The 12433-nt window shown below is 42.6% G+C and overlaps 1 protein-coding gene across 2 annotated transcripts in view; it reads left to right on the plus strand.

Annotated features, from left to right (window-relative positions):
- The window catches only part of AGBL1 (AGBL carboxypeptidase 1), a 4192795-nt gene that overhangs the window by 3616468 nt on the left and 563894 nt on the right, over positions 1-12433 (plus strand). The window lies entirely within an intron of this gene.

Here is a 12433-nt window from a genome sequence, read left to right on the forward strand (position 1 = left end):
GTGTTTTCCAAAGCAGAAGCACCACGGACGGTCCCTCTGCCCAATGCCTCCACCAGCCACATTGTAAGGCCCTGGGTAGACCGCAATGGCAGATGTCGGTGGGTCCGACACCGATGTGCTGTCGGTGTCAGACCAACCAACATCGTAATCAGCCACAGGTTCCTTAGCATTTGTGTGTTCCTCACTCCCAATGGTGCTGCTGTGAGGGTCTTGTCTGTCTTCATTTTCACCATTTTATTAATGGCATGGTGACAGATATTACCTCACCTCAGTACTTCAGGCAGCGTTGGTGGTGGCATGGTGTTCTTTAAAAGTGCGTTGTGCAGGAAACAGTAGGGCCCCGGCTGTCATAATCTGTGCCTAGTCCTGAACTGCACCACAACTGGATGATCAGTGATGGGCGCAAACCTGACCCCAGAGTGATAATATTGCCAGCAGAACCCCAGAGCAATGACCAGTATCTATGTAGGCACTCTCATTATAATCCATTACTACGAGTACATAGCACCAGATTTATCAACTTCTGGGTGCCAAAGGGCTGCAGTGTGGCAGCAGACTCACAGTCAATAAGAGTGAATAATGCAAGCCCCTTTAGAGTCCCTCCATCCGTCCGACTTCACAAAGGATTTCATACAATGTCCAGATGCTATGTAGTGTGCCACCCCACTCCCAAACAGAAGGCTCTCAAGTGAATGTGTGATATGTTACAGTATATGAAGAAGAGTAATCTGGTAATTGGAGCTTCACATAACCAGGGCAAGACGAAGCACCAGTATTACCAATGGGGAGCTGGGTCAAACCCCCATCATCCAAGATCTGCCACTCACCTGCCCTGGGGTTTGTTAGTAGCAGGCGGGTGGCAACAGGAAATCCACTCTGAGCTGCAGTGTGATCCCCACCCAGCAACAACAGAAATGCATATGTGTTCCTGGTCCCAGGCACTCAAAGACGGCATATCTAAGGCAACAGGATCGTCACATAGGCCAGCCTTTGCTGGGAACTTACTGCCAGTAGAGGGCAAGGGAAGGCCAACTGGCCCCTGCAAGGGAGCCAAACTGCTTGGAGCGGATGGTCCCGCGATGCAGAGCCTCATGGTATGACTCACCGTGGTATGGGGTGATACGCGATCCGATGGACATATATGTCTATACTGCTGCTTGAGGGTTCAGCCACAGGGTGAATTTCTCATGGGCCAGGCCTCATTTGCTCGATCTCTGAGGTTCTACCATGGAACGCAACAGCAAGCAGGGTCTACACCCTCTACCACTCGCGATTTGGTAGCTCCAGGCAGGCAGGGAGGCCCACTATAGTTCCCCGGGCAGTGGTTCCTAGTGTCTGGGGATCTTGCAGAAAATAGCTTGCAAGGTCTCAGTGCCTGGACTGCAGCAAGTCAATTCAGTGACCCGTCCCATGGAGGAGACATGTTGGGTGGTACCGTTGAGTTTTGTGTGGTACGTGGGCAGCTGCTTGACTGCAGGATAAGTTGGATTTAGGGATGATTTGCAGGATATTTTACAGGCCTTGTGCTTAGCTCTTCCCTATTCATCTGTCCTAGGCGCCATATTGGCCATGCCATATCTGTTCCAACCTTTTTGCTGTGTATCCACCCCATCTGCTAAGAATTAAGTGCATCAGGTCAGGGCCTTTGGCACAGAAAATGGAGTCAATTATGCCAAATGGAGTCAATGGTCAATCTATCACTCAATATCAGTACAGCCCTGCCACTTGAAAATCAAACAGAAGGGATGACCCCAAGAACAGGGATCTTTCTGGTCACAAAGAAAGCTAGTGATTGGCCGGAACTCCCATTGCTTCAAGAGTGTTGAGACTGCAAGGTCTTGATATAGGTGAATAGTGTGCCCTTTGAATTAAATATTGGGTTGCTCACTGAACTTTGAGTTGAAAGTTATGTACACATGTGAGTATGTCCAAAGTACGTGCTCGCCCTGAGCTCCAGCTCCCCACTCGATGAGTTCTGTCGCTGTAGCGCCTCCTATAATTGGCATAGATCAATAACATCTGTCTCAATATTGTCCCTTTCTGTATTCCTGGTGGCTCCCCTGATGTGTATGTTATTTCTCCAAGAGCAATTTTCCAAATCCTCACTATGAGCATGGAGGTGTTGCTCTGATAGCCTGATGATTTCCCGTTGCAATTATTGGATTTGTTCGTTCCGTTGGGTACCCTGCTCCTCTAAAGTGTCCACTCTCTCACCAATGTCTGTCACTTCTTTGTGAACCATCTGTAGTTCACTTGCTAAATCCCACTTGACGGCAAGCAGGTCTTCCTTGAGCCCGAGGAATAGAGCTTCTAGGTGTGGGTGAGTGATTGGGGCCTCCCGATCTTCCTGCATTGGGAGGAGGCTCTGCATCGTCCTCCCTTGGTCTTGCTTTCCTGTGACCCCACTGATTTTGTAAACATGTCCCTTGCAGAGCCCCCTTTTTTGTTCTTCCCGACGGTAAACACCCAAAATATGTAAAAAAAAATATCGAGAGAACATAATATCGAATAAAAAATATCGAGAGGACAGAATATAGAATGGACAAAATATAGTTGGAAATAATATCGACATATAGGTAAGTAATTTCGAATGTCATAATATTGAATGTCATTATGTTGTTGTAATACTTTATTCGAAAAAATATTTCATAAAAGTACAAGTATTCAACATACGAAATATATAAAACAATGTTACAAATATTATAGATCATAAAACATTAAAAGGGTATGATGAACGGTTCTTAAGTAATCAAACATTGAGTAACAATTTCGACCTGATGAACCAAGCATTCGCCACATATTTGGCTACCCCACAAACAATATACATTGAAGAAGCATTGGTTAGAAAGACACGCATTGCTGATCTGTGGTCCCTAACCCCCAGCTCCCTACAAACAGGTTTCAGCCATTTTGCTCTCGTCTGTTTATGTGCAACACATGCAAACAATAAATGACCAAACGATTCTTTCGGGCAAGAGCAACCTGGGCATTTTAGATCAGTTCCTCTCCATCCCTTCCACCCTTCCTTAAATGAATTAAGGGGTAAGATGCCATATCTTAGTTTTAGAAACAAAGTTCTGTCGCGGGGGACTGGATGAAGTCCAAAAATGGCTCCAACTTTCTGAGGGGCTTGTGGTCGAGGAAAATATTAGTCAAGGGGCCCCAATTTGGATTCCTTGACTCCTTTGCCACCACCCAATCCCAATACAATTTTTTAACAGCTAGTTTTGGCGGGGGGGTTTGTGAAATCCAACAGTCCCCTAGAGCAATAGATATCACCAACTTCTTTAAATGGTTGAGCCATCTTATTTTGTTAGCTACATTCAAACTGATTAGCTCGTCCAATAGTAATGCATAATTAAAAAGTTCGGGGGTCCTTCTAAGCCGAACCCAAAATAACAAGGGGCGAATTTGGACTAAATCAGAGATCTTTCTTTTACCCAGATCTAAAAATAAAGGTTTCAAAGGGGTCGATAAAGGCAGCGAGACTATGTCTCTTATAAACTTATTTTCAGCCACTGCCAATGTTTTAGTGTTCTCCGCACCCCAAAGTTCAGAACCGTATACTGCCGCTGCTAACGCTTTCCCCCCATAAACTGCCAAGGTAGGAGCTACGGGTCTGCTGGTAGAGAGTCGCTGATTCTTTGTTATTGCTCCGGATACCCTTTTAAGGTTTAAAACCATTTTAGCGATATGGGAAGACCAACTCAAATTGTTACTAAGTCTTACTCCGAGATAATCAAATTCTTCCACCACCTCCAGGGGAGTGCCATTCAACAGGAGGTTAACCTTCCTATGTTTTTTATTGGCGGACAACACCATCAACTTTGTTTTGGTGGTATTTACCGACAACCCCCGATCTTTACAAAAAATACAAAAGCGATCAAGCAATTTTTGCAGACCCATGGGAGATTTGGGCATTAGAAGGGTGTCATCGGCGAAGAGGAGTGTAGGTGTTTTCTCTCCTGCGAGGACAGGGGCATCGGCGGGGTCCTCCCTCAAATGGTCCACCACCCCATTTATAAAGAGGGAGAACAGGGTTGGAGCCATCACGCATCCCTGTCTCACTCCTCTATTGACCGGTACCTTCTTTGTCAGTTGGCCCTGACTTCCACAACGAATCCTGGCATAGTTCCCCTTATGGAGTTTAATAATGAACTGCAGTAAATAACTGGGGAAACCCATATCGGATAGAACTGACCAGAGTTTGGCCCGTGGGATGACATCGAATGCTGTCTTCAAGTCTATGAAAGCCAAGTTTAAACTGCCCTTGGCAATTAATACTGACTTCCAACAGACTGCACAGAATCGGAAGACCTGGTCTATTGCACCGACATTGCGCCTAAACCCAGCCTGGAAGTGGGACAGAATGTCCTTGTCCACAAGCCATGCTTCCATACGATTTATGATGACCCTGCCAACCACCTTTTGGATAGTGTCTATCAGACTTATCGGTCTGTAATTGGCAGAGTCATCTCTTTCGCCCTTTTTATATATGGTTATGACCTCTGCGCCCTTCCAGGATTCTGGAACTGGGTGGCCGTACTGGATCAGATTCATTAGACATGCTATAAACTCTGCCCATGTTTTGGGATCATGCATTAACAAATCCCCCGGAAGGCCATCTGGCCCGGGTGCCTTCCCTGGTAATAATTTAGAAATGGCGTCTTGAACTTCATGCTGGGAGAATAGGTCTACCTTAGAAACTGACTGCTCACCAGATTTACTTTGAGGGTCGGTAGCTGGTGATAGTGTCGAGCTTATCAGACTGTCCTCACAATATAATTTTAAAAAATGGGAATACCATTGCTGTTTATTTATTTATTTATTTATTTATTTATTTATTTATTTGTGTATTTATAGAGCGCAGACCTGTCACCCAGAGGGCATCCTGGCGCTTTGAACTTCTGGACGGATACACTTCTCACTGCTCACCGCTTTTTGGAAAGAGGTGCGTTTTAAGCGCTTTCCTAAACGGCAGGAAGTCCTTGTGGCTTCTCAAGGAGCCAGGCAGGGAGTTCCAGAGTTTGGCCGCCGCAACACTAAATGAGCGGCCACCCATCCTAACTCTCTGGAACCTCGGGACGACCAGCAATTGTGCCGTAGAGGAGCGAAGGGGGCGCGAGGCAGAGTACCAGGTAAACATTTTTCGCAAAGGTATAGGGCCCAGTTGGTGTACTGCCTTAAACACTAGGCACGCGGCTTTGTACTGCACTCGCAGGTGAACCGGGAGCCAGTGTAGGTCTCTGAGAGCAAGAGTGGAGGAGCAGGACCTTGGGCGCCAAAGAGCCAACTTGGCGGCCATGTTCTGCACTCGTTGTAACTTCCCCAGCAGATTTTTAGGGGCCTCCAGAAGTAGCGCATTGCAGTAGTCAAAGCGACTTAAAATTATACTGCGAACTACTTCCGGCCTGGCCTGGGCGGGGAGAAGAGGCAGAACTTTACGCAACATGCGTAACAGCATCATGCACGTGGAAATGGTTTTATTGACGTGCAAGTCAAGCTGTAGATTTGGGCCGAAGATCACTCCCAAGTTGCGCGCTGATTCCGACGCCGCAACTGGCTCGGGAAAGGTGGAAGGCCAAAAGTTCTCTGGAAGAACTCGCGGAATCCGGTCCGTAGAGCAATAGAGCACCTGTTCAGTTATATAATTTAAAATAGGTGCTGCCCCCCTTCTGTCAAATGCATTAATTAATTTCCAAAAAATAACAGAGTTTTTCCCGCAGGCTGCGACCTTCAGCTGCTGCCAGTGGTCTTCCTCCCAATCTTTCTTTGCTGTTATTAAGCTATTAGAATATTCCTTTCTGGCCAGCCGGACAGCCACAGGGTCCTTGCTTTTTATTGCTTGGGTAATTGCTATCCTTTTGTTCCTACAATTTGTCGTGTACCAGGGGTTACTCTTTAAGGGATTACAGTTAGAACGTGTTTTTGCCCGGGGCTTCTTACAGAAATGGGCTCCTAATTTAATTATTAGATTTTTGTAGGAAACCAGCAGGCTACGTACAGCATGATTGAGGGATGCTGGTGCCAAGGCAATAAGTCTGCTGGTTTCTTCTAAAACCAACTCTTTGATGTTTTGGAGCTTTTCCTCATCACATTTGACCACATTCCATTTTAGTTTCCTATTATCATTTGTAGGGAAAACCTCTTTTGTGATCATCTCTGGATTCCCTCTAATGTCAATCCCTTTTACCCAGTGGATTTCCATGCATAGTGGATTGTGATCACTATCAGTAGACTGCCTAATCTCCATATCAATTACATCAGGCCATGATTGTATATCTAAAAGGATATAATCAATACGAGATGGGCAACCTAGCCTGTTAAAAGTCATTGCCCCATCACGATCCGACCTGGTCCGGCCATTGAGAGCCCGTAGGTTGTGTTCTAACACCAAAGCACTCAGCTGGATAGCTCTGGCTGTCCATTTCTTGATGGATGCAAGCACTAGGGGAGGTATAAACTGTCTACAATCCTCTGCATTAAAACCCAATACCTCTTCATCATCTAGGGGTTCAAATGTACAGTTAAAATCCCCCCCAACCAATATTTTAGATCTGGGGGGGAAGGTGTGATAACCTCGCATCTAACAGCTCAATTGTTGGGGATAACCCACCCTGGAGGCCTCTAGCATAAATACAAAAAAGTTCAAAACTATGACCTCCAGATTGATTCTTAAGGGTAATGTGCATGATATCGTTCGAATCAAATTTGTGGGAAGTAACAGTACAATTTAAGGACACCTTTACCCAAATAAGCAGGCCACCAGAAGGGCGCCCTTTCCCCACCGAAACTGCAGGAACAAAAAAGGTTGATTTTTGTATTGCGGGGAGTGACACCAGGTTTCCTGAAACATACATATATGAAAGGTATTAATGAAGTCGTTCCATTCTGGGTTAACAAGGTTTTTCTTTAATCCTGCTATATTCCATGATAATATGTTGATAGAAGTAGAGGGAACAGTAGGTTCCATAATTTCAACTAAAGCACTAGGTACCAGTTCTCCTGTACCTACACAATGTAATCCTGTATTAACTGAACCTACCGTAGGTGAATTGGAATATTCCCCAGGGGTAGCTGGCTTTCCTTTAATACCAAGACGTTCAGAGAACTGGAGTGGAGGTGCCATGGTTTCAACTAAAACCCGAGGTTCAATTCCTTCTCTATCTTCGCTAATAAGTTCTGTAGTGACTCTTCCTACCGAGGCCAATTTAGGTTGATCCCCAGAGGTAACCAGCACCTCTCTACTTCCAAAACTCCCAAAAGACTGGATTGGGTGTCAATCGACTTCCTCCAGACCATTGAAGCGATTGTAACACGGAATAGGATAATTGAGCTGAGGGCCCAACCATCCCTCATTTAACCGGTTGCCACCAATTTGAGACCTCCCTGCCCCTCTTCCTATTACATTCCAGCCTCCATTTCCATCCCCACCCCATTTATCAGGGTATTGCCTACCAAGTTGATCGGGTCTCATCCTACCACTGTCATGAATAGGCACCCTCAACCAGCTCCACCTATTGTCATATTGTTCTGTGGGCATATAAAAATATGACAGGGGTTTGACCTTAATCATCAAATCGTTATTACATCGGGACCCAGAGCAAATATGCTCTACTAATCGTGGGTCTTCAAATGTAATCACAATGCAGTCTCCCTGAGGATTTTTCTTATTATCTCCTACCCAAGGTGCTCTCTCCACCATAAGCATTTTATTATTAATATTGGGAGGAGGAGCAAATTTTCTATCCAGCCAATAGCAAACTTTATTTTTAAGTGCCCTAAAGGGTTCAGAAGTGGAAGGTGCAAGCTCTGGAACGCCCGTTAGAACTATCACGTGCGGGCAGGCGTCAGGGGTAAACTAATATTCCGCCGTACCCTTAGTGTCTCCGGCTGAGATGTTGGGGGATTAACAGCTGGGACGGTTGAACCTGCTGTTTTCTGGGGTTTTTTGGCGGCAGTGGAAGCTGGCTGAGTAGAAACAACTGTGCTAACCTTATGGACGGTGGTAGTGGGGGGGCATTTCTTAGAGGTAGGGTTAGGTCCTACAGAGTGAATCTTGACCAGAAGTGAAGAGTTACCAGTTAAGGCTGGAGTGTTCGAGGTCCCTTGTGTGATGTTTTCCCCCTTAGAGTTTAATTCCTTGCGTATGGTCTGAAGATGGTGTTCTATACCTTGGAGTCTAATCTCCAAGGGCAAAAGTAAAGACCTAATAAGGGCCGCTAAAGAATCCAAGAGTGGAGCATTCTGGTCCTCTATATCTTCTAGGGATACATCACAACTGCTAATATCAAGAATACTGACCAAACTAGTGTCTGAGACTGTCTCATCTGGAATACCTATTGGCAGGGGGTGGGATTTGCGCTGAGCCCTTTCTCTCCCTTCTGGGACTCCCATAGTAACCCTCCCCTCCTCTGTGCTTTTACCCACACAAGCCAGATTTCCCAAACAACCCGACATGTTCTGGTTAGTTGAAGTTACACTAGACACTTGAGGGGAAGTTCGGTTGGGGGACAGAATGCCACCTTCCACAGAGCACCCTTCAGATTGCGAGTTCTCTCTGTAAACAATAGCAGATGTAACTAGTGGGTTATTTGAAAAAGGGGGCGCTATTAGAGGTAAAGGTAATATAGGAGCGGAAGATGGATCTATGCAGGGAGGATGGGGCTCATTAGGTTTAGGGGACACAGGCACAGCTTTCGTCAGATCAGAGTTACTCAGGGCTTTGGTCGGGGTACATGCCAGGGCTATACTCCCTAGTGACGACCTTTTGGCATGTAAAAGATCTTGTGAAACCCTCCTTTCCATTAGAACAATACCCTCATCAATTAAGGTATTAGTACGTAAAATAAAATTATCTAAGGTCCTAGTGAGTTTTTTGGTTTTATTTTTCACTCCAACCGCTGCCTGACTGCGGGTTTTACGTGTCGACATAGCTTTATGGGAAAGGCAATAGGGGCTAACAACGAGGAACACACACACATGCAATACACATAAACGCAGAAGCCTCAGTATTCTAAGTTAAAACGGGAGGCAACTAAACTTGATAAGGTTAAAAGGAGTCATAAACAACTCTATACCTAATAAAACATGTTAATTGCCAAAGACCAGCTTATAATTATTAAAACCTGCAAGGGGCCAAGAGCAAGTCCAGTCCTTACGGTCCTGTTGTCATTATATAGAATGTTATTATATCGATTTTTTCAAAATTATATTATATGTTAGTATATGTGTTAAAAGTATATATTTTTTAATGTATGTTACAATTTTTTTAAGATAATGACTTTTATGTTAATTAAATTTTGCGTATATTAATTCCGTAGCAGGTTGTGGGTTTATAGGGGAATAGTGTGGGAAGCAATTTAATTAAAATAAAAAAATAATAATTATGTATTCATTAATAATTTTTTGTTTAATAATTAATATTGGTAATTAATTTTTGCATATATTAGTTCCATAGCGGGTTGTGGGTTTATAGGGGAAGAGGGTGGGAAGTAATTTAATGAAAAAAAATGTTTATTACTTAATAATTTTATGGTTAATAATTAATATTGGTAATTAAATTTTGCGTATAGTAGTTCCGTAGTGGGTTGGGATGTATAGGGGACTAGGGTGGAAAGCAATTTAATTTAAATCAAAAAAATAATAATGTATTAATTAATAATTTTACAGTTAATAAATAATATTGCTAACTACATTAATTAATGTATTATTAAATATTTAAAAAGTTATTAATAAAGGTTTTTTATTACTTTGTAAATGTGTAAATTGTGTAAATTTGTATTAATTAGTAATTGATTAAATATTAATTATTAATAATTAATGTATTAATATGTATTTTTTTTTTATTTTTTTGAGGGGTGTGTTGAGTGTTTATAGGGGAGTATGGTGTTTATTAAAATATTTGAAAATACATGTTCATTAATATTTATATAATATTTAATCTAAGTTATTTTATACTGTTAATTGTGTTACTTCATTTATGTATCATTGTTTTTATGTTTTTGTTAATTGTGATTAGCTAATTAATTAAATGTTAATTATGTTAATGTATTGATATTTTAGATTATTGGAGGGGATGTTTATAGTGGAAAATAATGGAGATTAATTACATTTAAATAATAATTTTTTTAAATTTAATTTTACTTACATTGTAGGACTGGGTCTACTAAAATATTCCTACAAGCTATCCAGCCCTTTCCCTACTGTTGCACTCACTGGAGCGGGAATAATAATTTTTACCCCTACGCTATCCAACTCTTTCCCTACTGTTGCACTCTCTAGAGTGGGAATAGTACTTTTTACCCCTATGCCAGTGGTTCCCAATCTGTGCGCCTCGGCACCCCAGTGCGCCGTCAAAACTAGTCATGGGCGCCGTGAACAGATGTGCACCATTCATACAGTTTGGGAACCACTGCTAGGTGAACACTCCTGTGATATCGGATAGCTATAGCACTGAAAGAGTTACAGCTGTTGCTGTCACTGGGCACACACACGAACATTTCAGCAGCATCGAATCCTGGCCTCAGAAAATCCTGCTACCGAAGCATCTATTAAACGTGGGGCTTTTTCTGCCTGGGTCTGGAAATTACTCCTACACAGCCTCGTCTGTTTCGAAGTGACAGATGCCATGGACACGAGGAAACCTACAGTTGTAAATGCCTTTTTGAACTATTTTCTCTCAAGCGGCAATCTCCACTCTCACTTTTGAGTATGTTTATTTGTAGCAGTGCGCAGTGAAAGAGGATAACTTTAGTAAAATATTAGCAGAGAGTACGCAGACTGGTAGAAACTTAAAACAGAGTAATGTCTTCTAGCATTTCGAATTTCAATTTTGCTGCAGAATGCAGATAGTATTTATTAATGTGTCTTATTAATGAGGCATGATCTACTGAGGGTGTGTAATTGTTAAAGAGACATGAAATACTGACTTGTCATATTTTGTTATATAGATGTGCTCTCTACAATCCCTTCTGCTCAAGATGTATCCCATAATTTGTACTTTTGGACGCCCTAGATTTTTTACCTTGATCAGTGATTGGCACCTACTGAACAGGGCTTAGCCCCTGTATGCTCATTTTAAAATAGCATTCACTTCCCATACAATGCAACACTGGTAAGCGTTGTCCTGTCCATATTAATAAACAGGACACCATAAATTGGCTGCATACAGCCACTACTATTGGCTTTTTATGGAGGGGGAAAGTGTATTTTTTTTCTTGCATTGCCTAACATTGTTTAAAACTTTATTTTTTATTTTTGTCAACTGTGACTTTTTAGCACGTGAGTTGGTGCTAACAAAGCAGCTGGGCCCATACAAATTCCAAATAAACTATTTATGATTTATATATTATATTTTGATTAGCAGCAGCATATGCACACACATTTATATTCAAACCTTGTCTAAATGCCACAGGTAAGCCTAGGATCTTCAGATTTTTCCTTTTGTGCATTATGAAGTGGTGTTCCTCTACTCATGACATTGACGGAGTACAAATATTAGGTGTGTGCACAAGTTAGGTCCCTGTGATCATTTTGGGCAATTTCTTGTGATAAATAAAGTTGGAGGTACCACTCTACTATGGCTGCCGCTATCTGCCATATATGCAGATCGGACGGACGCTTTATCTACATGATATCATAAGTTGCAGATTATACATTTGAATCCTCAGAAGGTGACTCACAATTCTTCTGTTATAAGATTGGCAACATCAAAACATTTACACATATTAATACCAATAGGACTGGGCGCCTCTGGAAAATGTAACACGCCCTCTATCCTCATTCTAATTACCAACAAGAGAGAAAAAAGTGTTGTTACATCTATGAATATAATACTTTTATTTGCCTGAGGCAGCTCTTGCATCCCTCCAGTCACCCAAAAAAAGTAACATAATGGGTTGAAAAAGTTTGGGAACCACTGCCCTATGCTATCCATCCCTTTCCCTACTGTTGCACTCCTTGGAGCAGGAATAGCAATTTTTAACCCTAAACTATCAAATGCTTTCCCTACTGTTGCACTCGCTGGAGTGGGAATAGTGATTTTTACCCTCCTGCTATCCAACACTTTCCCTACTGTTCCACTCGCTGGAGTGGGAATAGTAATTTTTACCTACCCGCTATCCAACACTTTCCCTACTGTTGCATTCACTGGAGTGGGACTAGTATTTTTTACCCCTATGCTATCCAACGCTTTCCCTACTGTTGCACTTACTGGAGTGGGAATAGTAATTTTTTTCCCAACCGCTATGCAACACTTTCCCTACTGTTCCACTCACTGGAGTGAGATTAGTACTTTGTACACACCGGCTATCCAACAAATTCTCTACTTTTGCACTTGTTGGACTGTAAATACTAATTTTATTCCCTTAGCTATGCAAAGTTTTTAATTTCATTATATTTCATGTAGTGTAAATTATTAATTAACATTTAA

Source organism: Lissotriton helveticus, chromosome 3_1 (genome assembly GCF_964261635.1).
Source record: "Lissotriton helveticus chromosome 3_1, aLisHel1.1, whole genome shotgun sequence".
Lineage (NCBI taxonomy): Eukaryota > Metazoa > Chordata > Amphibia > Caudata > Salamandridae > Lissotriton > Lissotriton helveticus.